This window comes from Desmodus rotundus, chromosome 10 (assembly GCF_022682495.2).
Source record: "Desmodus rotundus isolate HL8 chromosome 10, HLdesRot8A.1, whole genome shotgun sequence".
Classification (NCBI taxonomy): domain Eukaryota; kingdom Metazoa; phylum Chordata; class Mammalia; order Chiroptera; family Phyllostomidae; genus Desmodus; species Desmodus rotundus.
In genome coordinates, this window is record NC_071396.1 from 23666860 (window position 1) to 23694431 (window position 27572).

General features: G+C 48.6%; 1 long non-coding RNA gene across 1 annotated transcript in view; it reads left to right on the plus strand.

The window, feature by feature from the left end:
* The first annotated feature begins 205 nt into the window (after positions 1–205).
* LOC112306074 (uncharacterized) overlaps positions 206–27572 on the plus strand; it is an 84757-nt gene continuing 57390 nt past the window's right edge. Inside the window, exon 1 of the long non-coding RNA XR_002974898.4 lies at positions 206–445. This is a non-coding gene — a long non-coding RNA (uncharacterized lncRNA). The remainder of the gene's footprint in view (positions 446–27572) is intronic.

Sequence of the window (27572 nt, forward strand, 5' to 3'; positions counted from 1 at the left end):
CCAGCTTTGACTACTTACCACAGTGAGGAGGGGAAAATAGTGTGGCATCTTCAAGCTCTAAGGCTCACCTACCGACGTTTCACTATTCACTTTTCAAGCCCTAGTGAGCCCCGCCCTCCCGCTCTCCTGTTCTCCAATGGTGAAGCGAGCAAACTGGGGATGGGGTGGGGGTAAGGGTAACATCAGAATCAGAATAGCAAAAAAGCGCTTTGGGCAACCCCTGAGTCCCATAGAATACTCGGTGCTTGTTGTGAATTTGTTCCAGAACTTGTGACGAGTGCCGAAACCGACGAAGCATTTTCTCTTGCAGGGTGGCGTTGTGACTCATGCAAGTTCTAGCAAGTGTAGCCAGTCCCGAGCAAGCGCTGAGTGCTGAAACATTTTCTTCTCATCAAAACGCGGCGAGGACCAGGTTCCATGAGTTCCGAAGCCGACGAGGACCAAGGTAGGACGGTAACAGAACAAGGCGCAGTATGAAATGAGTCAAGAGAGATCTAATGACTCCAATTCTACATATAATTCTGCACATATAGTCATTCTGTGCTGGGAAAACAACAAAGGTTTTATTTGTTTCACCAGCAGCCTTGGAAGTAAGCAAACTTGTAAAACAAACAAAAGCAAAAACAACTTTTTTTAAGAGAGAAAAGCACCCCCAAATAACCCAAAAGTCAACCTTGACCTGGACTAGGAAGTAGTTTTACATGATTTCCAAAGCTATTCTTACTTTATAATAAAATATGTATTATCCATCATGTCTTATTTTATAGGTGGAAATGTATGTAAATGGTTGTGTGTGTCATGAATATGTATGGGTAATGGTTTTCATAATGGCCTCTTAACCATCATGTCATTTTAAATGGACAGCAGAACGGGCGCATTATAGAACCCTGCACCCGGTTCCAGCAGGTGATCCATCTGGAAGAGCTGATGCTCCCAGAGTAGCTGCTCCCCAGGCCTGGGAGAAGCGTAAGCAGAGAGCGGCCAGGGTTTACAACTCAGGGGTTGGATTTTCACTCTTTCGGGTCGCAGGCTGCCTAGTCTCTGTGTGGTTCAGATGCGGAGGTGTGCGTGCGAAGTGACCAGGGCAGAGCCAGATGGGTGGGGGCTGCAAAAACACCTTGCGTTGTGTCATGCCTGCCACCAACGAGCTCCCTGGGGTAGCTGGAGGGGCAGGGTGCAATTAACCCTGACCCGGATTTATGGCTGGGGTCGGGGAGAAGGAAGTGGCCGTCATTCTGCCACCACTAGAAGCAGGCCTTTGAAATCTCAGAGCACACAGCTGTGTCCCTGGAGTCTGCAGGCTCCCCGCTGCCTGCGTGGATTTACTCCTGCGGAAAGGGAGCCGCCCCCTGGGGGGATCCTGTGTGTGTCTCTGAGGCTGAACCAGATTCAGGGGTCCTGTTACTTCTTGATCACTTGAAAGGAGAAGTCTTTTGACTCTTTCTGCAGTTTAAACAAGGTTCACCACAGTTTGATGTCCCCCAAACCAGAGAGAAGTGCGTGTCTGAAATGTTCCATGTTTGAGGATGTTTTCTTTGGGAAAGTCTGAGCCTGCAAGGAATTGTTTTTGGAAAGCTTCCCTCAGCAAGGAGGCAGTAGGGACTGTGGCTACAAAACCCTCTTGCAACTTTTACAATTGTGGTATAATATACTTAGGTAACATAAAAATGTACCATTTCAACCATTTTCAACTGTACAGTTCAGTGGCATTTACATTATTGTATAACCGCCACCACCATCTGTTTCCAGAAGGCGTTCGTCTTGCCAAACTGAGACTCTGTCCCCGTTAAACATGGACTCCCTGTGTTCTCCCCTCCGAGCCTCTTCCACGTTCTGTCTCTGCGAGTTGGACTCCTCCTGGTCCCTCCTAGGAGTGGAACCATCCAGTGTCTGTCCTTCTGTGACCAGCTCATTTCACTCAGCACAATGCCCTCGGGGTTCATCCACCTTGCAGCCTGTGTGAGAATTTCCTGTCTTATAAACCTGAGTAAGATTCCATTGTAAGATGGAACACATTTTATCTCCCCATTTATCCATCAGTGGACCTTTGGGCCACTTCTCTGGCACTTTTAAATGAGATATTTCCCGCCAGCCTTATTTCCTTTCAAATAAAAATTTCAGAAAATGTTATTCCCATAGCCCTTAACATATGCCAGCAAAATGATGTTTTTCTTTTGTTTTGATAAAAATAAAAATTAAAACCCAAACGGGGTTAGTCATTGGATTAATACTTTTAAATGACTTAAAATCTTTGAATTTTACATCGAAACCAACCCAGGAAACCCTCCCCTCACTTCTGCCACCAGCAGCAACGTGGAGGGTGGGGCACAATGGAAACCGGAGTCCCCGGGGATGTTCTTTAAAGAAGCAGGATAAGATATGAGAAGGGTCAGGCCCAGGATATGCACAGATTGAGGAAGGGGCAGGGGCAAATCTGAGAGGAGCCTTGGGACTAAGACGTCAGTTCATAGTGGGAGTGAGGGAGACCAGAGAATCCAGGAAGGCTCCTTTGTGGGCACCAGGAACCAGGTGTTCTAGATGATTAGAAAGGCATCAAAATAGGTGAGGTTAAGGGGGCTCTTCCTAAGCCTCCAAGCAAGGTGCATGCCTCATACAGCACACAGCCCTGGGGCTTTTCGATAAAATAAAAAAAACCCTGGATTTTGTGACTTTCATGTTGGCTGCTAAGAGCTTTTTCTTTTTTCCTTGCTATGTCCTGGTGTTATGCTGTTTTGGAAATGGTGGGGTTAAGAAATAATTGTTAGTTGGTTAGGGTATTTACTCTGTCTGCATCTGTATATTACCACCTCTTATACTACATGACACACTCTGTCTTCAAATTCATCCTAGACGATCCATTTACTTTATATGCAATGATATGTAGTACAACACAGCGTAGAATTTTCCCCATCGATAATGTAAGTGTTGTGTGAGTGAAGGCATTACTACGGCACTAATGAAGCTAAGTCTTCAACCTCCCTCACTTTCTCCAATCTTTCCAAGGCCCTGAAAAGGGACTTAGCAGTTTTGTAATTATAATTTTTTATTCTTTTTTTAAAAATGAGGGTCCCCTGAGTTTTATATGCTTTCAGCCCTTCAAAATCTGGATTTGCCCTCTCTGTGAGTCAGGGCTGAGCTGGAAGGCCAGGAGCCTGAGTCACTTTTTCCCAAGGGTTTCCAAAGGCTTTTCCATCTGATAAACGGGAGAACATTTGCCATTAAGTCAATGGTTCCATTTACTACCAACCACCCACCCACCCTCGATACCCCCAGTCCCCTTTCCAAATCTTTTCCACTATTTATAGAACGCTTTTGAAAAGAGGTTTGCTGAGCAAAAATGAAAACACAGCACCACCATAACTGAGATGATTGTCTCAGTTGAGACGACTATCTGTGGTTGGATTTTAAAATTTTGCTTAGTTTTTCCTGAAGTCGCCCCAATTCTGGTTGTCCTCCCTACTCTCCCGTCCTGTCCTTCACACGTGCTCACACACCACCCTGGCAGGGCCACAGGTGCGCCGCTGGCAATCCGCAAAGACGTGAGGATGAATCGAATCATTCTCTTTACAGAGAAATTGGGTTCTGAGCAGCAAACCAATGGATAATCCATGTGCATTTTTAATGTCCTTTCCTCCCTTTTAACACCATCCTTCTACCCAGACCCACTCCTCGGAACAATGGGAAACAAAAGCCCCTTCCCCTTGCCCCTGCTGGTTGTCTCCCAGCAGTTGGGCTCTTCAGGGGACTGGGAAGAGCAGCTGGCAGAGACAGACAGGCTGGGATGGGGGGAGGGAGACTAAGCCCTCCCCCCAAGGGATGGAGGCTGGATTTTGGTGACAGATCACCATAATCACTGCCCGCACAGAGAAGGAAGGGCAAACAATAAAAATCTATATTTTCAATGAATAAAACATGGCCAGATTCACGTGGGGAAAGTAAAATAATGAGGGAGTCTTTGGTGGGTTTGCAAACGGATGTGTTTCTCTTTCACGATTCTCTGGAATCACTCTGAGTTGCCCGGTGATATGAGGCCCTGGTGCTGATTTTTAGAGTTGGGGTGGTGCTTCCCCAGCGTTAACTCCCACAGAGCCCAAGAGACATTTGGAGGAGGATTTTGTACTTTTGTATATCTAAACATTGAACAGCCCTGGCTGGTGTGGTTCAGTGGATTGAGCACTGGCTGCGAACCAAAGGGTTGTTGGTTGAATTCCCAGTCAGGGCACATGCCTGGGTTGCAGGCCAGGTCCCCTGTAAGGGGTGTGTAAGAGGTAACCACACATTGATGTTTCTCTCCCTCTTTCTCCCTCCCTTCCCCTCTCTCCAAAAATAAATACATAATATCTAAAAAAAAATACATTAAAAAAAACAAAAATTGAACATAGTTTTTCTTAGGACAAAAAATAACATTCAACTCTGTGTTATAACTTTGAAATTTTTAATTAAAATAAAAGATACATAAAGTACACAGATCATAAATATACAGTTTGATAAACACTCACAAAGTCAGAACAGCAGAGAAACCATAATAGTACACAGAAAAGTAAATAAGAAAGAGAACCTGGAGCCCTCCCCTGCCCGTCTCCCAGTCATTTCTTGCCCCCTCACCACCCAGCCCTAACTTCTAATACCTCAAAGTAGTTTTGCTTTTTCTTGAAATTTATCCAAATGAGGCCATGTTATGTGGACATTCTTATTTCTAATGTGTTGTGCTCATACTGTATTTGTGAGATTCCTCTACGTTTTGCACATCACAGTAGCTTAGCCCTTTTCCACAAGTGTATAGTATTCCATTGGGTGAACATAATGGACTTTACTTTTCCATTCTATTGCTGTTGGGAATGTGACTCATTTCCAGTCCTGCTACAAACATTCTTATCCATATCTTTTAGAACATAAATAAGCATTTTGGAGAGATATTCCTAGGAATGAGATTATTGGATCACAGGGCATATCTACATGCAGCTTTAGTTAACACTGAAAATCAACCAAACCAACTTGTTTTTCAATAAGTTTTTGTCCAACAGTTCTAAGAATATAGCACTCTTTTTGACTATGAAAGAAATACAAAAAAAGAAAGAAAGAGAGAGAGAGAGAGAGGGAGGGAGAAGACATAGCCCCACCCTCCCAGACTTACAGTATGGTCAAGGGACCTGCCGTGAAAGAGTGAGGAAATAGGACAACTTACCTGCCTGGGCACCACACTGAGGTTATAGATTGATGCCAAGTTCCACAAGGCCAAAGTCACAGGTGGAGGAGAACACCCAGGCCTCTTTTCCCCTAACGATAGTAGGAAATCTGTCTTTACAGGGAGGTACAGGCGTGGGTTTGTTGAGTTCATCCATTTTGTGATATCTACTCTGTAACCCCCAAAGGGGCTTGCTCTTGTACCTACTCTTTCTCTGCAGCAACCTTGCCTCTGTGCCTTTAATTCTTACCCCATCCCATAGACGGCCACGGTACCTATGGATGAGGTACCATCACATAGAAAATCAATAATAATGTAGAGATTTCTCCTTACGGAAAGTTCAGCCAAGGTTTTTTGAACTGACCTTCCTCCCCAAAGCAATCCACATTTTCATATTCAAAACATCCCCTTATCAAAATGGAATAACTGACAAAATAGGAAAGACCCAGCAGACCAAAGCTTCCGGTGAAAGGGAACTTGGACTCTTAAGAGGAGTGCTGAGGCCGCTGTGGCCCTTGGTTCTTTGCCAAGGCAGGAATGCTGGGGCTTCAGATTTGGAAGCTTTGAAGAATGAGAAGCCAGAAGTGAAAGCCCAGAATTGATCCAGGTGGGCAGGCTAATAGGTCACTTTCTCCATATAAACTGGGATCTATGGCTTTGGGGTAAATGTGAACCAGAAATAAAACCACCCCCACTTTCCACCTCTCAGAGACTGCAGGTAACATTGTCTTGGTGCCAAGCAGAGCACAGGGAAAAAGAAAAGGAAAAGGAAAACAATGACCTGCCCTTCAGAAGTCTGATGGCAAGCTGACTCTCACAAAGAAATGCATAGTAACCTCCTGCTGCCTGGGTGGTACAGGAAACCACGAGCCACGAATTTATTTTAATGAGGTTCTAGGCTGGTAATGCCTGGGAGCGGCCTGGGAGAATCAACCACAAATCCTTTTTGTGTAAATGTTTCCTCTACATTGGCTCATAAACACTTTCACGGGAAAAATGAGCAGCACGCAGTCAGAAATGACCAGGCACACAGGGAAGGAAGGCATCATAAGAAAACAAACAAACAGCAAAACAACAAACGGAACAAATATGCCTTTAGTATTTAGATATTGGAATGACCAGACGAAGCTTATTAAACAACTATGCTCCCTGTGTATAAAGAAGTAAAACAGATGTGAAAATATCTTCAGGCAACAGTAATCTATAAAAAGTGACCCAGTGTATTTGAAAAAGAACCAAATAGAATGTCTGCAAATAAAAACACAATGCCTAAAGTTTAAAATTCCTTTAGTGGGTTTAATAGCAGGTGAACAGGATTGAAGAGAGAATGATTAGATTTTATAACATCCAAGATACCTTAAGATGCGTCATTATTTTATGAACACCAAGAAAGACAAGAAAGAAGTCACCAACTAAACCGTGGCACTCCTTTCACCTCTTAGAATTTTAAATTTATTCTTACTGAAAGCACTCTTTTAGGCATATATTGTCCTAAAAATCTATACTAACGTATCCCATAGAAAGGAAAATCTGACTGAAATAATCTGGTTAAAAATGTTCCTCAAACTTCTTTGCAGTCAGAGTCTGATTCTTCTAGGTCATTATAGCTCAGGCCTTGGCTGTGCTCTTCCCAAGCTGGTGATGCAGTGTTTCTTATAAAGTGTTTCTAGGATCTTCTTCCAAGCCCTTAAGGCCCACCCTCTTTTTTTATTCTGGTGCTTTCATGTCCTTACCAGAAGTGATCAGTTCATAAACGGCTTTTCACTGAAGTTCAATTCCACGCAAAGCTTTTAGATTCCTTCCTCAAGTCGCCTTGCTCGTTGTCTGGGACATAGACGCTCTTCAGCGGCCCAGTCCTACCGCCAGGAATACCCATCCCGTTCATACCAAGCCAGACAGTGATTATACAACACCATCACTAATAACACACAGCCCCATTTCAGGATGTTGCAATGTGCAAAGAGCATGAATCTCAAAGGGATAAAATATGGTAGGTGGAGAGCTGTTTGAAGCCAGACTGTAGGGTTTGGGGACCCTTTTGCTTTATATTCCCAGCTCCCCATTCTCACCTCCATGGTTCCTCTGGACCTGGGCTGAGCCTTGGGCACTCTGAGTAGAAGCTGTGTCCTGCTGCGTGGAAGAAACCCAGCCCTTCCTCTCCTCCCTCACCCTCTCCCACACCTCCTCTTGCTCCTCTTGTCAGGGCTCCTTGCCATCTGGGCTCCCAGCTGTTGCCATTGCCCAAGCCGCATCTCTTACTCTCTGTGGGCGATGCTCCTGTTCCACGTTCTCCACAGCACCTCCTGCCCCCCACCAGTACCTGCCCCTTGTGAAGCTTCGTTAATGTCTTAGTACTGAAGACCAGAGTTAATGCGTAGACACACGTCTTATGAAGCGATAGTCACAGACGTGCCTTTGAGCCAACAAATACTTCTGAAATTTCTGCTCTCAGGCCCTGTGAACAGAGCTCCGGAAGGCACCATCGGGAATTCAGATGCCTGGACCCTTCCTCCAGGAATGGCGGTTCGAGTGCGTCCTGGACCATGAGAACAGGGAATGCTGGCCTAACGGGGCTTTGAGAACTCCTAGTGAAATGTTTGAAATGCATCTACATTTTAATACTGCATGTGGTAGGTCAGAACAAAACAATTCATAATTGAATTTCTGTTGGACATTTGTGCCCCCTCACCACGGACCCAGGCTTCATTTTTTTTTTAAACATAGGACAGTTTATCATTTTATCTTATTATAGATCCTATAGAACTAGGATCTCAAATGAGACTGCTTTGTGTAGAATTATACATCTATCATAAATTGTGAGGATTTTTTTTACATATCATTCACACGTCATTTCTATTCAACCAAAGTTATTAAAGAGATTCATTCATAATCAGGGAAGGGAAGCGTGGGTTTCCCATTGGCCAGCCCTTTCATAAATAGCAAATTTATTTGTAGATTCTCTCTCTCGAGACAGCTTCCTTAGCCGTGAGCTCACTTGGAGTTTGATGGTTTTGCATGGATGAAAGTCTTAAGGTTTGTGTATTCTTTTCCTACTCCTGCTGCAACAAATTTTCTCAAACCTGGTGGCTGACACAATAGAAATTATTACTTGCGGTCCCAGAGGTCAGGATCTGATACAGTTCTTACCAGGCTAAAAGCAAGGTGTCATTCCTTCTGGGGGCTCTTGAGGACACACCATTTCCTGGCCTTTTCTAGTGTCTAGAGGCCACCGACACTTCTTTGCTCGTGGTTCTCTTCCTCCGTCCTCAAATCCAGCAACGTCCCATCTCTCTGACCCTTCTTCCGTCGGTTCATCTCCCTTTTCACTTTTAATGGCCCCTGTGATTACATTGGGCCCAACCAGACAGGGCAAGACACTCTTCCATCCTAAGGTCAGTTCATCAGCAACCTTAATACCATCTGCAAATTAGATTCCCCTTTGCCACAAAACAGGACGTATTCATGGGTTCTAGGGGTTAGGACGTGGATTTCTCTGGGGCCATTATCTGGCCTCCTTCAGTCTGGATACCATGTGAACGAACTGGCAGACCATAAAGAAGGGACCCTTGACCTGAATTGCTTCCTGACCCAAGCACCACACGTGGGGAAGAACTGAGCCTCGAGAACCTATGTGAGTGACAAGAGTTGTAACTGTCGGTGATCTTTGTTGGTGACAAGAACACCAAGGCCCCATTGGCCCCCAAAATGTTTCTGTGGCCAACAGATGTACCACCTAAGTGTGGATTATACTTTCGGCATAGTTTAGCATTTAAAGCATTTTTTCTGTGCTTGCAATGATTATTTTTTTATTATATTTGATTGTTTATGCTATTACTATTGTTCCCACTTTTCCCCCTTTGCCTGCCTCTATCCAGCACCCCCACCAGGCAATCCCCATATGGTACGGGTCATGCATACATGTTCTTTGGCTAATCCCTGCACCTCCTTTCATCCAGCCCCCCACACCCTCTGACAGCTGCTGTGGAGAGGTCCCCCTGGATCTGAAAAGGGGGTAAATATTAAGATTAGTGGGAATTTTTGAAACTAGGAAGGTAAAAAGTTTACAAGCTCTCTTTTATCATTCAAATTCTGCATAAGTTCAGCACCTTACCAAAATTACCTTGGGCCTCCATGCCATCCTATTCAACATGGAGCGAAGACGGCACATCCATTTTATTCTCTGTATTAACCAGTGACGAGTTGCAGAGAAGACAATGCACCCTCACTAGTTTAAGCAGAGGACTTTTGGGGGTTTGAAATGGTTTGCTAAACCATTAGGAGAGCTAAGGAAACAGACTGGGGCCTCTACTTCTAGGAACCACCCCCAAAGTTGCACTGCAGAACTGGCCACCCAAGTGGCTGCCATTGCTGCTGCTTTTGGTGATGTTGCCAGCTGAACCAGGACGCCACCCCCAGAGCTGCTGTTTCTGGAGCTACCCACTCGTGCCTCAGGAGAAAGCCACCTCCAGGAAATCAGGAAACTGAGTGGGCCGTGGCTGCACCCTGTACGACCATGATCTTTCTGCCACCATGTCGTATCTCAGAGCTGCCTGCTTTGTGTCCAGCCTCTTGCCTTAGGTAACTCAGCTCTGAAGTCAGGCCTTCCAGAAAGGACTTCGCTCAGACAATCCCATCACATCTGGAGCCCCAAGCCTGGGAAGTGTGGGTTTGAGCTTTCTAGGGCCTGGGTGAAGGAAAGCTCTCTAGGAGAGCCGGGAGAGACACTAAGGAATGGGCCTACGGTGCCCATCATCACCATCAGGGAGAGGGTGGAGAAGATTCAGTCCCTGGAGACCCAAGAGGACCACCATGGGAGGTGATTTCCTGCCCTGACGATTGCCGGTTTGGAGTCTGCTTCATCTTCTTTTCTACCTTCAACATTTGCTGGGCTTCTGTTGGTTCCGTGTTTGGATTGGTTCTTGTTTTAGGTGAATGAATTCACTTTCTGCAGTGTTGTGGCTGCCCCATGAAAAGCACACATATTTTGCCTGCTCTTTTTTCCTTTTATCCTTCAGGAAAGATACACCAGCGTAGATAGAGCCCTTGGCACTGGTCCAGACGAGACAGCATGACAACATGGCCGCCGGCGGCAGAGCCGTCTGGCTGGCTCGAGGGGATGGGGATAAATGACCGAGTGCAAACAGTGGAGTGGTGCCAGCGGAGGCTGTCTTCTAGCAAGCAGTCTCCTGTGACATGTGAGAGAAGAGGCTGGGAAAAGCCCAGCTGTGGGCACCTTGCCATGTGCTGCTGCTAGCTTCCTGCCAATATTACCCAGGGTGCAGTGAATTCTGTTTTCTATAAACAACCCTTCCTTGCTTGTTTTTCTAATGGCCTCCCTGTGGTTGGGGGTCACCTGTAAGGCACAGGCTTCCTCCACCAGTCAGGCTTAGGCCTATTTGCCACATTGCAAAAGGGTTGTCAAATTCCTCACCAATGAGAGAGGACACTCTGGCATCCCTACAATGCTGCTTTTACTTCCACATGCTCACCAGCAAGATCCTCAGCTGATCTCCCCTGACCGATCAAAGATAGGTGGTAAATAGGAAGACAGATGAAGGACAGACATGGTAGATATAGAGATATATGATATGAGAGAGAGAGATGAAAGCTAGGTAGGTAGATAGATGGATGATAGATATATGACAGATAAATGGGTAATAGATGATAAATGGATGGATGAATAGGTAGGTCGATCAATAGATGATTGATGGCTGGCTAGATGGATAGATGACAGATGCACGGATGGAGGGATAGATAGACCGACCTGTGCTCACCATCAGGCACCATCTCATACCTCAAAACCTTCTTCTCTGGCCCCTGACAGGGTCCTCCACTCATCAGTTGCCAGAGTCATCGGGGACTGTACAGGGATGCTGCAGCCCTTTCTCCCCACTGTTAGTGCCCTCTTGGGGCCCCATCTCTGAGTGTTCCCGAAACCGAAGAACCTCCACGGCACCGAAAGACATACCATCTCCTGCTAGTCTCTCAGCCCCAGGGGCTGTGTCCCATTGTAAACGTGAGGAGGATGCCCCTTCTCCCAACTCTGTCACACGTTCTCAGCTGAGCCCTGAATCAAGGTGGCCTGCGCCCAGAATCTTGCAAAGAGCTTCCTCAAAACAATCCACTTCACACCGCCTGTGGCTCCTCTTTCCATGGCTCTGACCATGCCCTGGACACACGTGAGCTCTTAAGCAGGGGTGCTGGTCTGCAAGTCCAGCACCCTTCCATCAAATCTGGCCAACCCACCTGCAGGTGTGTGCACCTGTGAGTGGCGTGTTGAGCATGCTTGTGTGCTAACATGTTGGAAAGCCCAGTTTAGGCTTAGTTGGAAGCCCCTTATTTGCTTAGATGGAGGAAATCAAGAGATTGAAGACTCTTGGCAAGCTGGGGGAGCTAGGAACAGCTGTAGAGGGAAGAGCTCAGTTTAAATGACAATAGTCTCCAACCATGCCAAATGACATTGCCACACTTTTAGGTTCCTACTCTTTGGAATATCTTTTCTGAACCCCAAATAAGACCCTGGGCTGTTCCTGGGACCATGATATGTGGTGACTCAGGCCCTGAGTTTGGCTGTAGGACCAAAGGGGTCAAGAGTGTTTCCAGCACCAGCTTAACCCCCAGCCCCCATAGGTGGGTGAGAGAACCCCCACATGTCTGCCGGTCCCAATATGCCAGAGGACCGGTCACTTAATCAGAATGGAAGGGAGGAGCCGGTTCAGGAGAAACCAGCACTGCGCAGTCCTTACACACCACTGAGCGCGTGGTACCACCTGAGATGAGGGGGCAAAGAAGACCAGAGGCAAACAGGAATATTTGCTTGCCCATCAGGTTTTTGTATTTTTCCAGAAGGTTACATTAAATATAAGGCCCCGAGTAAATCTCAAGTGTGGTATGAGTGCATGAACCCAGGGAAAGTTCTAGAGCTGATGTTGTAACCATAAAAAAGCCTTTGCTCTTGCTGCTTGCAGGGGCCTGGGATGGACCAAGCCCTTCTAATGTGCAGACCTAACCTGTGGATCAGCTTCCACTGGCCCGGCCCATCCTCCATCCACACCTCATAGGCCACGGCAGTGGCTTCCCATGGGTTGGAGCTTCCCGTGGGGACACCACCTCACACAGGCCTGCTGGGAATCTAAGATGCTTTGTAAACACTATATACCATGAGTAGCAAATGTGTGGGGCCAGCAGGCAGGACAAACACACAGAATGACTAAGAAAACATCTCTCAACCATTTTGTTTGTTTGTTTTTCTTTTTGGCTGATTTTCGCTGCTTCTTCTGTGCGGCTGCTTGGAGATGAGGCCACACATCAAGCAGAGCTAGTGACCCATGCTTCGGACACAACCCCGTCATTCTTTTCCAAGTCCAAATCCAGAATTTACAAAAAACAAACAATAAACCCCAGCTTCCTTGTGTCCTGAGAGGAGAAACAGCTTCCTTGTGTCCTGAGAGGAGAAATTCCCAATATGAACTGTTTGGGGTTTTCGGGGTTTTTTGTTTTTTGTTTTCCTGGAGGTAGAGGATGGGGCAGACTGTGTTATGCACGAAGTCTTCATATCCGCTTGTAGCAGCCTAACGAAATACAACAGTATTTCAACAACTGCTATGTATCGCTTGGATGCCTGAGCCTCCTTAAAGTTAGAACACGGTTATGTTAGGGAGGCAAAGAAATACACTCCTATTTCCATCACAATGATAGTCTCCCAAGTCAAAACAACCCTCATTCTGGATTGCCAGAATGTTCTCTTTCTCTGCACACTCCTATTCCCACGTACAATTTTTATAGCTCGGCTAGATGTTGACCAGAATTGTCATTTATAGTCATGGCCTTTTTATGCTAACTGGTTTTTCGTCAAGGAAGGGGTCTTTTATCACTTTGGGAGCCTGGGCAGTGCTCTCCCCTGTGGCCTGCTGTTAGATAATGATCTCATGCACCTCAGGTGGAAACAGCCTGGCTGCTAGGATGAGACCAATCCCCACGCGACAGGGTCTGAGCCCTCAGCACACAAGTGGGGTGCGAGCACCCAGAGCCCATGGAGACAAGAGAGGCCTCCGACTTTGTGGGACTGAACTGGCCACACCCACTGCGCTGCCTGTCCAGGAGTGTCCTTGAGGACGAGGACACCACAGAGCAATGACTGCAGAGTGGCTTTTAAATCAGGCGTCTGTTTGCATTAACAATAGCTCAGGAGGTCGCGGAGAGCTGCATGAGGCAGCTGTTTTGGAAGCAGAAAGAAAGTGGGCTCCTTGGGCTGGCTGCCAATGGCCCTGCATAATGATTCTTCCATCGGCCCCACAGGCTGAAGCTGAGGAGTCAGCGTGTGCATCCAAGATCCACGGTGCTTGTTTTCACTCTTGTGTGTTTTCTAAATATTCCACAAGGAGCGTGTCTTTCTTTTCCTCTCACCCTGAATCGGCCCAAGTTCTGGATCATGGGTGGGTCTGGCGGCTGGAGTATCCCAGAGTGGGTGACCCTGTGGGGACAGGTGGCACACCTACTTCCAGACAGTTTAGTCCAAGAGCCTGTGGGGGTGTGCCTCCCAGCCACCGTTCATCAGACCCCAAAGATAAATGGCCAGAAGCTGCTGCTTTACCTTTGCAAGCTGGACTAGCTCTACCTTAATGGCCCCCAGAAACACTGCCACAATCTCTGGCCTCAGGGCCTTTGCACTTGCCCCTCCCTCCTTCCTCTGCTGGGCCAGTCCTCCCCAGATATTTACAAGCTCCGCCCTCCCCTGCAGGCTCCCTGCAGCTAGGCCTTCCTGACATCCCACCCCGTCTCCACTCCTCATCCCACCATCCCACCTCCTCTTATTTTTCTCTCTAGCACTTACGCCATCTCACGTCCTCTCCAGTTTCCATTTCTGTTTCACCCCCACCAGACAGCAGTCTCCTTGAGGGGAGGGATTTGGGCCTGTTTTCCGCACTGCTGCGGCGTCCTCAGCAACGAGGCCAGAGTCTGCACTCAGCAGAGATCTGTTTCTGTGCCGTGGAGATTCAACTGCATGTTCTGCGTCTCCATGCAGCCTTCAATCACATCACGTTTCCTATTTCCACACATGCACTGGCTACTTCAGGAACCCGAGAAAAATCCATGGACATGTGTAACAGCCTCACTGGGCAGAGCGTCTGCATGGTTTGCGGGAGTCTAGCTCTTCATCGCGTTCCGGTCTAGAGCCCTGAGGAGCGATTACAACTATGGATTATCTCCCCCGGAAAAAAAAATGTGCTCGTGCCTCAACACACATTTCCTACCCAACTTCAGGGAGGTCCCAGACCCCTCCTGCCCCAGAGACTAAGAACCCTGACTTCAGGTCAGCGACCCTTGTCCCCTCACGTCATTCCTCCCCAACACAGACACTTCAGGATTGGTGGGGATATCAGTAAAATGATGTTTCCTGTCTTTGTGTTGAATGGTCTGCCACCATGCCTACCTCAATTACTCACTGAGGGAATTTCCCACAATCCTCCTGCCTGCCCGCCCCACCCTGTTGGAAGTATGAAAATACAAACTATTTTTCCTTGAAACAACCTGGAAATAATAGCATCTGTTATGGACTAAATGCTTGTGCCCCGCTAAAATCCATGTGTTGAAGCCCTAACCCCACAATGTGACTGTTTTTGGAGATAAGGCATCTGAGGATGTGACCAAGGTTAAATGAGGTCACCGGGGTGGGGCCCTGATCGAAAGGGCTGGTGTCCTTTTGAGAAGGGGAAGAGACGCCAGTGCTCTCTGCCATGTGGAGATGCAGGGAGAAGGCGGTCGCCTACAAGCCAGGAACCGGCCTTGCTGGACCTTGGTCTTGGACTTGCAGCCTCTGGAACTGTGAGAAAATGAATTTCCGTTGGTTAAGCCATCCAGGCTGTGGTCTTGGTTATGGCCCCCAAGCTGATTCATACAGCACCCTAGAGCTCAGAGAGTGTTTATTTGCTACCTCCAATGATGATAACAGGGAAACTGAGGCCCTGAGAAGGCATTTTAAAAGCGAAGCTAAAGCCATCTCAGCAGACCTGTGAAGGAAGGGGGCTTTGTGTCTGGAAGTCTGGGAAGTTCCCAGGGAAAAAAGCTCTGAAGGGTAGAGTTTGTTCAGGAGGCCTGAGTGCCTCCTGAGGGGATACCACACGCTCTTCAGACACCCTTGTGCCCGCTCCAAAGACTCTGTCCAGACAGGGCGGCCGAGGTTAAAACAGGGACAGCAAGGTCGCCAAGGTCTGAAGCCAGACACAGGTGTTGGTCTGCACAGATTGGGGGTTTGCCCGAGGAGGGGAGAGGGGGTGGGGCAGGAGCAATGGGTGGATTGTTTTTGTTTAAATAAATTGCATAAAAATAGCTAAATAACTGTTTAAATGAAAAGAAAGAAGCACCATGAGACACACCTGGGGCATGGGGTTCCTCAGCGTGTCGGGGCCCTCCCCTGGGGCTGGTGCCGCAGGAGGGGAGATGGATGCCACAGGCAGCCAGGACACAGCATCAGCCATCACGTGTGAGGCTTTGGAGGGACCTAAGGCTGAACCCGGGGCTGAGCCAGCTAGCAGGCAATCTGCGGGAGCAGCTGAGCCCAAAAGAATTGCATCTGCTGAGATTCTGCTCCCCTAGGAGGGGAAGACAGCATCTGAGTGTTCCCGTGACAACCCCCCTTGCTTCCTTCCGTGCCTGCATCAACTTCAGAAACCCGCCATGTAAGCATAGACCTGCGCCATCCTCCGCAGCACAAAACGCAGACACGGCAGGGAGGCAAAGTCCAGAATGTTCCACGAGAGACTGGAAACCTGGCCAACCGGAACCCCTTCTGGAAGAAGGCAGGTGGTAAATAAACACACATGTGCAGAGGTGGGAAAGGAATTTCTATTGTCCAAATGCCCAGCAGTTTAGAGTTACAGCAGAACTTCAGGGAAGATGACTCCCTTTGGTCAAGAGCGGGCTTGGGGCTCCCCTGAGGAAGGACACCTGCTCACCTGTGCCAAGGTCCCTCCTTTTGCCTGCTCTTTCCCTGCCTCCGTTTCCTCAGCACCCACTGCCCATGAACCCCTTGCTGTCAAGGTCACGTCCCATCATTTACTAGAAACCTTGGAGCAGTTGCAAATGAACTTTTCGTTGCCAGACACAGTTTTTAATTGGATTTATTGGGGTGACATCGGTTAATAAAATTATATATAGGTTTCAGGTGTGTAATTCTTAATACGTCATCTGTATATCGCAATATGTGTTCACCACCCCTTGCCAGATGCAGTTTTCAGTGCTCTGTCCTTGAAAGCTCCTTCACTTCCCATTCAGTTCTATGCCCTGCCGTCCTTGCTCTTCCCCTCAATGCAATATAAATGCTTTACCAGGTCCTTGGCCCTCTTTTCCCTTTTCCCTCTTCTGTCTCCTTGGTGATTTCATCCACTCCAGAGGCTTCTCTCTCACAGCTGGGAGCCTCCCAGAGGACCTCCCTAGGCTGAATACCCCTCCCAAGTCAGAAGTCTGCATTTTTGACCATTTGAACATTTCTTTATACATCCCCAAGTCACTGCCCAGCATTTCTCTTCCAGGCAGCCAATTCAAAAGCTTGGTATTTTGAAAAATCTCCTTTATTCTGAAGAAATACAGTGTGGGACAAAAGTAGGTGTACAGTTGTTCATTTGGAAAATAATACAGTCATGAATAAATAATAATACAAGAATAATCTCACTTCTGACTGTGTCAGAGTAAACAAACAGGAATCCGAGCCAAATATCTGAAACAGCTGTCCTCAGACATGAGCCAACAGGCAGGAGAAAAGCTGTGGTCTCCAGTGGAGAGGAGGCCAATGGGCTCCCCAGCCTTCTGTCTGAAGGTGCTTTCTGCGCGCAGCTGATGGAAAGGACCCAAGGAGAGATGAGACCTCGAGAGATCAGAATACAAGGAGGTTAGGCCAGCTCTAACTTGTGGGGGCAAGGGACAGGAGGGAGCTGCAGAGAAAGAGTCCACCCATTGGTTACAGAAAATGTAGAAAGAACTCCATTGACAAGGCGGAGAATCCCAGCGGTGCTGTAAACTGAGCTCACCCAGGCCAGGACGTATTCAAACCCCAACCAGGCAGACAGGAGAGACCTGTTAGTCCTAGAAGGTCTTCGGGTGCTGTTTCTGCATCTGTTGAGTTAAATGCACTGTCTTTCACACAATATGTTGCTAATATGTTGGTAAAGATTTTTTTTACATCTTTGTCCAGTTTCGGCATCAGGGTGATGCTGGGTTGGCGACACTCCCTCCTCCTTTGCTTTTAGAAAGAATTTGTGTAGGCTTGGTGTTCCTTCTTCCTTAAATGTCGAATATAATTCACCTTGGAAACCTTCTGCGTCTGGAGTTTTCTTTATGGGAAGGTTTAATTCTACATTCAATTCCTTTACTAGATCGAGGTATATTCAGTATTTCCATTTCTTTCTTTTCACAGCTTTGGTACTATGCCATCTTTCTAAGAACTGGTTTATTTTGTTTAAGGGTGGAATTTATTGGTGTAAGTTGGTCATATTACTCTCTTGGTGTTCTTTTCTAAGTTTTTTCATCTTTCAGTTACAGGTGACACACACTATTATGTAACTGTCTAACACATCTGCTCCCTCCGATTAGTCGAGGACCCGCCTGGCTCCACACATGATTACTACATTACTGACTACATTCCCGTACTGTCCTTTACATCCCCGTCACTATTCTGTAACCACAGTTTGTACTTCTTAATCCCCTCCCGTCCTGCACCCAGACCCCACCCCCCTCCCACCGGGCAACCATTCCATTGTCCTCTGTACCTTCAAGTGTGTCTGTGTGCGTGCACATATCTTAACGCAGGGGGACGTGCCTACTCTATGAACAGTGTGATCTCTGGGTGGTGAAAATAGAGCATTTTATCATATTTTTATTTTTTTAACTTAAAAAGCGTATTACTTAAAACACACACACTAACTCATATAAAAAATAATGTGGTTGGATTTGGGGGAGGGCTCTGCTACACATAGTCGCTTCTTTTTTCTTGGGGAACCACCAGCCCCAACGCCTGGCCTTCCAGGTTATAGCAGAAGGGGTTTAGAAGGAAAGAGTTTGAAGGGAGTTGGTTTATGGGCCAGACTTTTCTAATAATGAAAGGTTATTTTTTCAAAAAAGGCTTTTATTCCAGCCACGCTCCTGTGTTCTTTTAGTTAGTCCCTAGTTCGTGCCCTCACTCCACCTTTCTCAAATACTGTGATAGAACCCCCCCCTTAGCATCGACCCACCTGTGCCCCTCCCACAGATCGCTTCATATTAATTACTACTCCTAAAACGGAAGTGTTGATTGGGCGATTCCTGTGTTGAACAAATTTCAGTGGTTCTCGCCTACACTGTGAAGTCCTAACTTTTCAGCCTGATGGGCTCAGAACCGGGTCCCGACCCACATCTCTAAGCTTAGCAACTAGTGTCCCCTGTGCTCTGCTTGGCCTACTTACCACCTGACTCCAGCTTTCCCAGCCTCTGCTCACAGCCTTGCTGGGACACCACCCCAGCTGCTGAAATCCCACCTGCCTTCCCATGCCCACCTCCACTTCCCCCACGCCCCATCCCATAAACGCCTTCCTCTGAAGTTTATTTATAAGGTCTAATGTCAAGAGTAATGTGTATGGTCCGTCCCCCTCATCAGTTTTAACCTTTTCGAAAGCGGAAATTCTTATTCAGCTTCTTATCATTCATAGAACGAGTTTCATTTCCTGCATCGAGAGTTTATTCCTCTCCCTCGGAGCCTGAACTTGGGGTGCTGACAGATAAGGAGGGCCAGCAGGTTCTCAGTAACATTGTCCCTTGTAACTATAATGCTGCCAGGCTGCCTTCCCGCAACTTGGCAATCCCTTCAGCTTTAGAGATAAGGGCTTACGGGGCGGGGAGGGAGCCCAGCCTCAGTCACAAAGTGTCCTTTTTCCTGTGGAGCAGACTGAGAAAGTGGACCTGCTGGGGTGCACTGGTAACAGGAGTTGTGGGGGTGGGGCACTAAAATATAAACTCTTAACCCCAGGCAGGCAAATACAATCTCTCTGAGTTCCCTTTGGGGGGGCGGGGGGAAGCTGAGACTCACCTGCTGGAGTTGTGGCTACACTCAATATGAATCCCAGACAATTATCCAGAACATTCTGCCCTCAGGGCCAGACCTGCAGAGACAAAGGGGGTAACTGCCCCCAATATACCTACCTAAGCAGGGACTCCAGGGCAGGGACAGGTATCTGGATTGATAATGTCACATTAGGAGTAGGGTGGCCGCCTGGGTAGGCACTGAGTGATGACTATTTTGCAGATGGGAACAGACTTAGAGAAGTACTGTTAGGGGCTGATGGGTGTCCTCCCCAAACCCAGTACCTGAGAACTTGACTGTGTTTGGAGACGGGGTCTTTAAAGAGGCAACTAAGGTAAAATAAGCCCCTGAGAATGGGCCCTAATCCGACCTGACTGGCGTCCTTATAAGAAGAGGAGATTAGGACACAGACGTGCACAAAGGGACGACCATGTGAGGACACAGGGAGGAGATGGCCATCAACACTCCGAGGCGACACTCCAAGTCCTTGGAGGAAACCAACCCTGCCAACACCTTCATCTTGAACTTCCAGCCTCCAGAAGGGTATGGAAATCCGTTTCTGCGGTGCAGGCCATGCAGCCCCAGCAGACTCACACAGCACTAAACGCGGGGGAGCTGAGAAAGAGCCTGCCCTCTGACCTGCACCCGAGCTTTTCCCGGCCAAAGCCCCTGGGTCGTAACTTAGGAGGTGCGGCCTCGCTCCTGTGGCTTTAAGAAACTCCCAAGAAGTCTCGTGAAGATGGGTGTAAGACTGCCTCTCTAGGCTCCTTTCTTCTGAGAATAAACTCAGTAGGTCGAGAGACAAAGGAAAGCCCCGGGGGACACAAGGGAGGAGACACTTCTATCCTCCTCTTGTGTTGGGGCTGCACCAGCTATAACTGCTCTGGCCCGTCTTGGCCCCTGTGCATCTCGTGTTGCCTCAAGGAGGCATAACTTCATTTCATGGGTAAATGTGGGTGGGGAACCGCATTCTCCTCTCAGCGTCTCCAGTGCTTCTTTCCCGTAGAGCAAGTGGCCTGCCGGGAATGCATGATCTTACCCTTCCATGCCCAAGTCTTGCCCCTACCATGGGGGGAAGCCTGACCTGGCCTCCCCATGTCTGAGACTGGCCAAGAAAGATGCCTGTTTGTGACATTCAATGAGCGGCACATTTCACTCTTGCAATCAAGTGAAAGCCCCGGATGAACAGTCCACATATGCAATAAGCCCCCAGGTGATGGTGCACGTCAAAGTTTGAGAAGCCCTGTCCTAGAAAATATGCGAGTTCTTTTATCCCAGCTCATTCCCAACCACTGAGAGAGATGCTAAGCAACACGGTTTAAGAATAAAGTCCTCCTACCCCTCCGGCCCTGAGAAGCAGCTCAATGACATTGTCCCACGCCATAAGCTCTCAGAGTTTCTTCAGCGGATTTTCCTTCCACTGGGAAACCTTCAGTTAAGGTGTTGAAGGGTCTTTCTGCTGACACTCAGAGCCTGGTCTCCAGCGGCAGCGGCAATTTCTGAGGCACAAAGCGTGCAGACACTAAGAAGGCACCGTGTCCTTTGTGTGGCTCATGATTTCATCGGAGAGAAGAGAGAACACATGGGAAATACAGGGGCAGGGCAGTGTTGGCCAAGACCGGAGGGAGTTACACACTATAAGCGCTCCCTGAGGGGAGAAAGAAGTCCAAGGATACAGCGGTCTGGGCAAGTTCAAGGAGAAGACAATTAGCCATGTAGGTCAATGTCATGGCCCTGGGAATGCTTTCTTACAGAGACAAGGAGAGAGAAAGGGGTCTCCTTCTGCACAGCCACCCCTACCACCTTGAGTCATGCATTGCTTTAGTTTCAGCTTTTGATAAGAAAAAAATTCAACCACACCCTTGCAAAAAGCTTAAAATACTTAACATTCTATCGTCACTTGGTTTTCCCATAGCATATTTTCCTTTGATTTTTGCAACTCCCATGAATGGGCAGGGTAGGGGAGAAACGCCTTACGACAGAGAGAAGCTATGGTTTCGGATGACGTGCAGCTCAGGACTCCCGGGCACGGAGATCACACCCACGTCACAGTCTGGTTCTCTGTCTCACCAGCCCTGGATCCTGCTCAGCAGCCCCAGTGGAAAGTTGTGGGACTCACCAATTCCAGGTGTTCCTTGGTGGCATTCAGAGATCCAGCAGAACTCTTTCTTTTTTTTTTTTTTAAAAGATTTTATTTATTTATTTTTGGTGGGGGTGGCAGTGGCGGAGAGAAAGAAAGGGAAAGAAACATCAGTGTGCGAGAGATACATGATGAGTTGCCTCTCACATGCCCCCAACTGAGGTCCTGGCCTGCAACCCAGGCACGTGCCCTGACTGGGGATCAAACCGGCAAACTTTCCGTTCACAGGCCAGCCTGAGCCACAGCAGCCAGGGCTCAAGGAGAACTCTTGAAGAACTCAGAATCTGTTTGCTTTATACTTTGCGGTGCCGGCTCCTCCTTCTTGGAGGAGAAGAGCTGTTTCCCCGCACAATCCCTAGCAACCACTGGCAGGAGCAGCCAAGCTGAGGCAGCTCTGTCGCCATCAATCATCATTATCATTCTCACAATCTTATCATCATCCCGAGTAAAAGGGGCTGTATGTCCTGTACCAGCTGACTGGCAGATCCGTTTACACGATTGTCTAAACAAGACCAAAAGGAAAACACTCATTAGCTTTGAACAGAACCAGAAAAACCTCAGACTTCCTAAAAGGAGCTGAGCTGCCGATTTTCCTATTAACATTTGGAGTTAATGCTGTGAAGCCTGGGTAGGGATGACATATGGCGTCAAACGGAGGGCCCCCAAGGGGACGCCCTGGGGTCATCACGATGAGAGTGTGAGTTTCTTTCTCCATTGTCTTTTAACTTATTCGTCCAGACCCAGATGTCTTTGATTTCTCACACCCGTCATTTGCACATGAATAGAGAGTCTGGGCAGCGGAGTGACCTACATTAGACACACCCAGGCTAACACAGGGACGGGCAGGACTCAAAACAATTAGGAGGAGAGGGTGAGTTTACAAGTCCTACAACCATGAGTTCCTGGTCTTCACTACTCATCGTGAAACTTCCTCAGCAACTTCCAACCCCAGGAATTAGGTAGAACTCTTCAAACAAGGGTGGGTTCCTCCTTCGGGGCAGTGAAGGGGGAGATCAAGGTACAGAGAGAGGAGGAGGTGTGTTAAAACTCTCAATGCAAGACACACCTGGATGGGTCTCACTCCTTAGGATCCACTTGGTATTGGTAATCTCAGTAGGGAGCTCATTGGGTGAGTGGCAGTCTGGCTTTGTTGCAGAAATTTATCACAAGTTCATGAGTACCTCACAGAAGCCCTAGGAGGGCTATACCAACAGGACACTGCCCAAAATACAGCACAGAATCCCACTAGTGAAGTCACAGTCTGAGCTTTTAAAGAGATAAAGATCGGTGGAACCTTAGACAGAATAATCTCTTTCAAGGAGTGAGACCCCATCCTTTACTCCAGTGCTCCAATCTGGACCACTCCTTGTCCCCACAGATCTGGGGCCCAAACTGCCCCACAAATTTTGCCTCTCACTTTTGTCCCACTTGACTTGATTTTTTCCTGTATGGTCACCCCTGGCCATGTCTTCCAACCTCATCCCGGGCACATACCCATGCTGGAAAGGCTTTGTGTGAGCTCCACTGAAGTCCTCCATGGTCCCTTTGGCCCTCCAGCCCAAATTTCCTTGGTCACATGGCTGCTCACATTGCCCCTGCCTTTTGACAAAACCCAGGTGAGTCCTCAGAGTCCTGTTCTTGGGACTATAGGTTCTTACTGCGATTTCTCTCAAATAACATGTCTCCAAAAATAACCTGCCTACAAAAAAAAAGGGGGGGGTCACTTGGAGCCTAGAATTACTTGGCTACAATAGTTTGGGATTTAAACTAGAGGCAGGCAGGTGAGTTTCAGGCACACAGGTAAGTTTCTCAGGTACAGCAGCTACAGAACCCATGGCTGAAAATGACATAATGCATTGTGGAGCTGTACAAACATATCTTTTCTCCTACCGTTAAGTTCTTCTAGCTGGGCTAAGCATCAGATTAACGGGGAAAAGTGTCCAAAGTTTATTATACAGATGTGCATTGGGGGATGTCATAATGAGACCCCCCAAAGAGGCACTGGGCAGTCACAGCTTATACGCAATTCTGGAACTAAGGAGGCTAGAGATCAGGTATTTAGATGGGAACATCAGCAGTTCCCAGGTAGCCAAGAAAGAGCAGAACACCTGGTAAAAAAAGTTCCTGCTAAGCAGCCGAGAAACAATGGGATGGAGGGAAGAGACGGGCTGTGCTGAATTTCTTCCTGCCTGGCTCATCTGTGCTAAAGCGGGTATGCTAAGGTTCCCCTCCCGAAGCAGGTTTTTCTATCTGAATCTTTTTAGGCAGAAAAGGGGGAGATACAAGCCCTCTCTGAAGTCTTGCATTTCTTCATAACCAGCTTAAAATCAATCTCTCAAAAACCACTGGGGATGGCAAAACTTTGGTCTCTTTCATTGTGGGTATAAGAAACGTCCAAACCTGTAGAGAATTTTTGTAAGAGTTTATTTGAGTCAAACAGAGGAAACGCTGGGATCTCAACAGGCGCAGAGACACGCTTCCAAGAAATGACAGTTCACAGCACTTGGAAGTAAGGAGGGAACGTAAGGAAGACTCCAGGAAGGTGGGAGGAAGCTGCTGACTTTGCCACTGAGCATCGTGTCCTCAGAGTTCGTCTACTGTACCACGTGTCTGGGTGGCCTCTGGGAAGAGCGCTGCTATCCACACGGTGAACAAATACCTCCGGACCCTGCTTTCCACTCCTCCGAGCACAACCCAGAAATGGAATTGCTGGATTGCCGGGAATTTTCTGAGCAACTGCCATACTGTTTTTCACAGCGGCTGCACCATTTTACATCCCCATCAGCAAGACACCAGGGTTCCGATTCCTCCCCTTCCTCCCAGGACTTGTCATTGCCTATGTAATTCGGGGGGGCGGGTTAAATTTTATTTTTTGTTCTTGTTGTTTGACAGCAGCCATCCTAGTGTGTATAAGCCTCCTTTAAAGCAGGAAACGTTTAAAATGATACAAAACATGTGAAGTTAAATTTCAAGTGTTAAAATTTTTCAAAATGACATCTTTTTAACAGTTGGAAGTTTATGGAATACTTTAAGATACATTACCTGATTTTTATCTTTATAATACCACAAAACGGGTTTGGTCCTTATCCCATTTTACAGATGAGGAAACTGAGGGTCACTGAAGGAAGCCAATGGAGGAGACACCGCTGAGATCCGAATCCTTTCTCCTTCGTGTTTCTTGCAGGAGTGCATTAGCACAATGTTCCATGGGTCTCCGAATTACTTCCCTGAACCTGAACTTCAACCTCAGAGGCCTTCGGGCTTCAATTCGTCCTTGTGTCTCCTACCTGTGAGCTCCCTTCTGTCTTCACGCCCTTCCCCGAGTGCCGGCGGGATGGGTGGGGACTCGGGCTTCAGAGGAGGCCCACGGGGTTGGAGTCTGACTTGGACTTGCCAACTGGGTAGCCTCCAACATGACCCCGCGTCCCCGCAGCGGCAGAACTGCGGTCATAAAAGCTTCTCTAGAGGACACACGAGGCAGGGAGATGTCAGTGCCCTGCTGCCGTGTGGGGTGTCCTCGCTGGCTCGCTGCCTGGTCCAGCCCCACCCGGGAACAGAGCAGCTTCCCTCTGCCTGCAGAAATCACCTACTCAGGCACACCTGAGCCTCTGCCCTGGGGCTCGGCCTAGACATGACCCTTACACGTCACCATGGCTTTTGCTTATCTCTCAAGTGCTCCTCCACCTCCCCCTGCCCATCCTTATCCACTCCATACAAATCCCAATGAGCGCACTTGCAGAACGGCTTTGCTACCAGATATGCGGTCCAGGCCCCCACCCCCAGTCCTGTGCCCGCAGACATGAGTGCCCGGGCTGGAGGGCCAGACCCACGCATGTGACCCGGTGGTCCACTCATTCACTTCAGCTCTTACAACCAGTGACCTCAGGCAGGACACTCAGCCTTCCCAGGATGGGGTGAAGATCGCACGGCATACTGTTCTGAGAGTACTCTGTGCACTGCACCACCTTGTACGAACCGCAGGTGCTGTTACAGACAATCCAGGCTTTGACCCCCGTGCAGGTGACATGCTTTTCCCCGGGTCATGGCCTCTTCAGGAGGGTCTGTACTTTGTACAGAAACAGAGGGAACTCCCCATCAGCGCTGCGCAGATGCCGCTTTCGGGGATGGCCACGTGTGTTAACTGAGGAGACGGGCCAGATACCATCTCTTCTTTGCCAAGGTGCATAGAATACGAATATCCAAAACCACGTTCTTGTGATCATATACACAGCCTTAGATATGGAAACACGTATATATTTGAGCCATCTGTTAAATCCTGATTCGTAAGCAGGAGCTGATGAGGATGTCTGGACCATACGTAATTTTATAGCTCTTTCCGCCAAATGCTCGGACTTTGACACTCTCGGGAATGTTTTCCATGCTGACCCGGCCCCTGGGGTGCGGGTGGGGGCGGCAGTGAGTCCAGTGCACCCCAGCCAGCGGGTCAGAGCTGTGCGCATGCTCCGGACCGCTGACTGTTCCCCGTTCTTATCAGGAGCAACTGGTACCTCTCTCCCTGTGTAAACAGTCAGGGAGAGGGAAGGAAGAAGCGTTAAATATTTGCTTTCCTTTAAGAGACCACCTACAAACTGTTGTGGAGACCCTGCAGGCCAAATAATCTGTCACGATTCCAGCGCTGGGCGAGTATAAACACCTGGAGTGTTTTGCAGGGAGCAGGGGGGTTCCAGATGTTCTCACAGGTTCCGTGGGGGAGGGGAGGAGGTGTTGCCCTGCTCTACTTTTCCTGGTCTCCTGTTCTTCTCCTCCTTCTTTTCTATTTTCTTCTATTCCTTGGGGAAATACATGGCCCAAGACACTTTGGATTAGAGATGGTATACGTGGACCACAGAAGAAGGTGGCTCTTATTACAAAGCTGGGTCCCCTTTCTTTTCCCGTAAAGGACACCAATGCTGAAATGGTGGCCTGTGTGGCTGCAGGAGGCCGTCAGAGGGAGAAGTCCCAAAGCCTCAGTCTTCACGAGTCACCTGAGGCCGGGTGGGTGAGCAGTGGCAGTGGGAGTAAGGTCCTAGGGCGCTGCCGAGCCAGAGCGCCCCTCAGCCTGCACCAGGTGTTCGGGTCACACTGGAGACCCCAGGGCAGAGATGACTCATTGGAAAATATGTCACAAAATGAATCTGTGCTCATTGTTGCCCAAAGCATTTTCCTCTGGCTCCCTGGTGTGGCCTGGTAGAGTGGGAGGGCTGGGTGCTCACGGGGGCTAGGCGGTGGGGAGCTGGGGAGTGGGGTGCTGGGGGTGGGGGTCTAAGGGTAGGGGTGTGGGGGCTGGGGAGCTGGGGGAATGGAGGGATAGGAAGTGGAGGGGCGGGTGCAGCCCCTGAGGAGGCTGCTTCAGGCGTGGTTTTCAGACTTCGGGGTGTTAGTTTCCTCAACTTTAAAGTGTGAGGTGGCCGCGGGGGAGTCTTGCTTTTTCTCCACACCCTTTCCCTGCACAAGTCACAGCTTTCACTGAGGCAGCGATGGAGAAGGTAGCCCTCTTCTAATCGGGGTGTAATTTTGACTTGCCCTGTGGAGTTTACCAGGGACTCCAGGAGCAGGGAAAGGAGAAGTGACCTGCGAGTTCTCTGTTTTAGGCCCAGCTGCCCTGCGGGCTCCCCTGCGGTCCTGGTGAGGGCTTCCCTTCACTGGCTGTGAGGGGCTGTGGGAAGGAGAGGCCTCTGCCAGGGGACCGGGGCACAGATCACCCAGTGGGGGGTGGGGAGGGCAGGGTCCTGCCTGGCCTGGCCTTGGTTGGCAACCCCACCCGTGTCCTCCCTCCTCGGATCCAGATCCCTGAGCAGTCTCCTCCTCTGGTGGCTTCCCAGGAGCCTGCCCTGACAGTGGCCTGTGACGGGGGCCTGGTCCTGGCAGCCCGCTCTGCTCAGGGACATCACCCCTGCAAGGCCACCTCAGGGCCTAAGAGCTTCATTTGTGGACGCTGCTTGAGACAGGCAGTGAGCAAGGGTTATCACGCTCGAGCCCCAGTTTCTCAGTGTTAAAAACTAAACTATTTCACGTTACAAGCGTTATGGTAAAACTAACCATTCAGAATGGGTTATGACAGGGGAGCACTTAGCACGGTACTGGCACCTGCTAAGTACTTGTTCAATGTTAACAAGGAAAACCAACCAGCCAAGTGAACAACTAGAAAGCACTTGTCGACATCAGCATCTTTGAGAAAGCTTGGTCTGAGTTTCTCA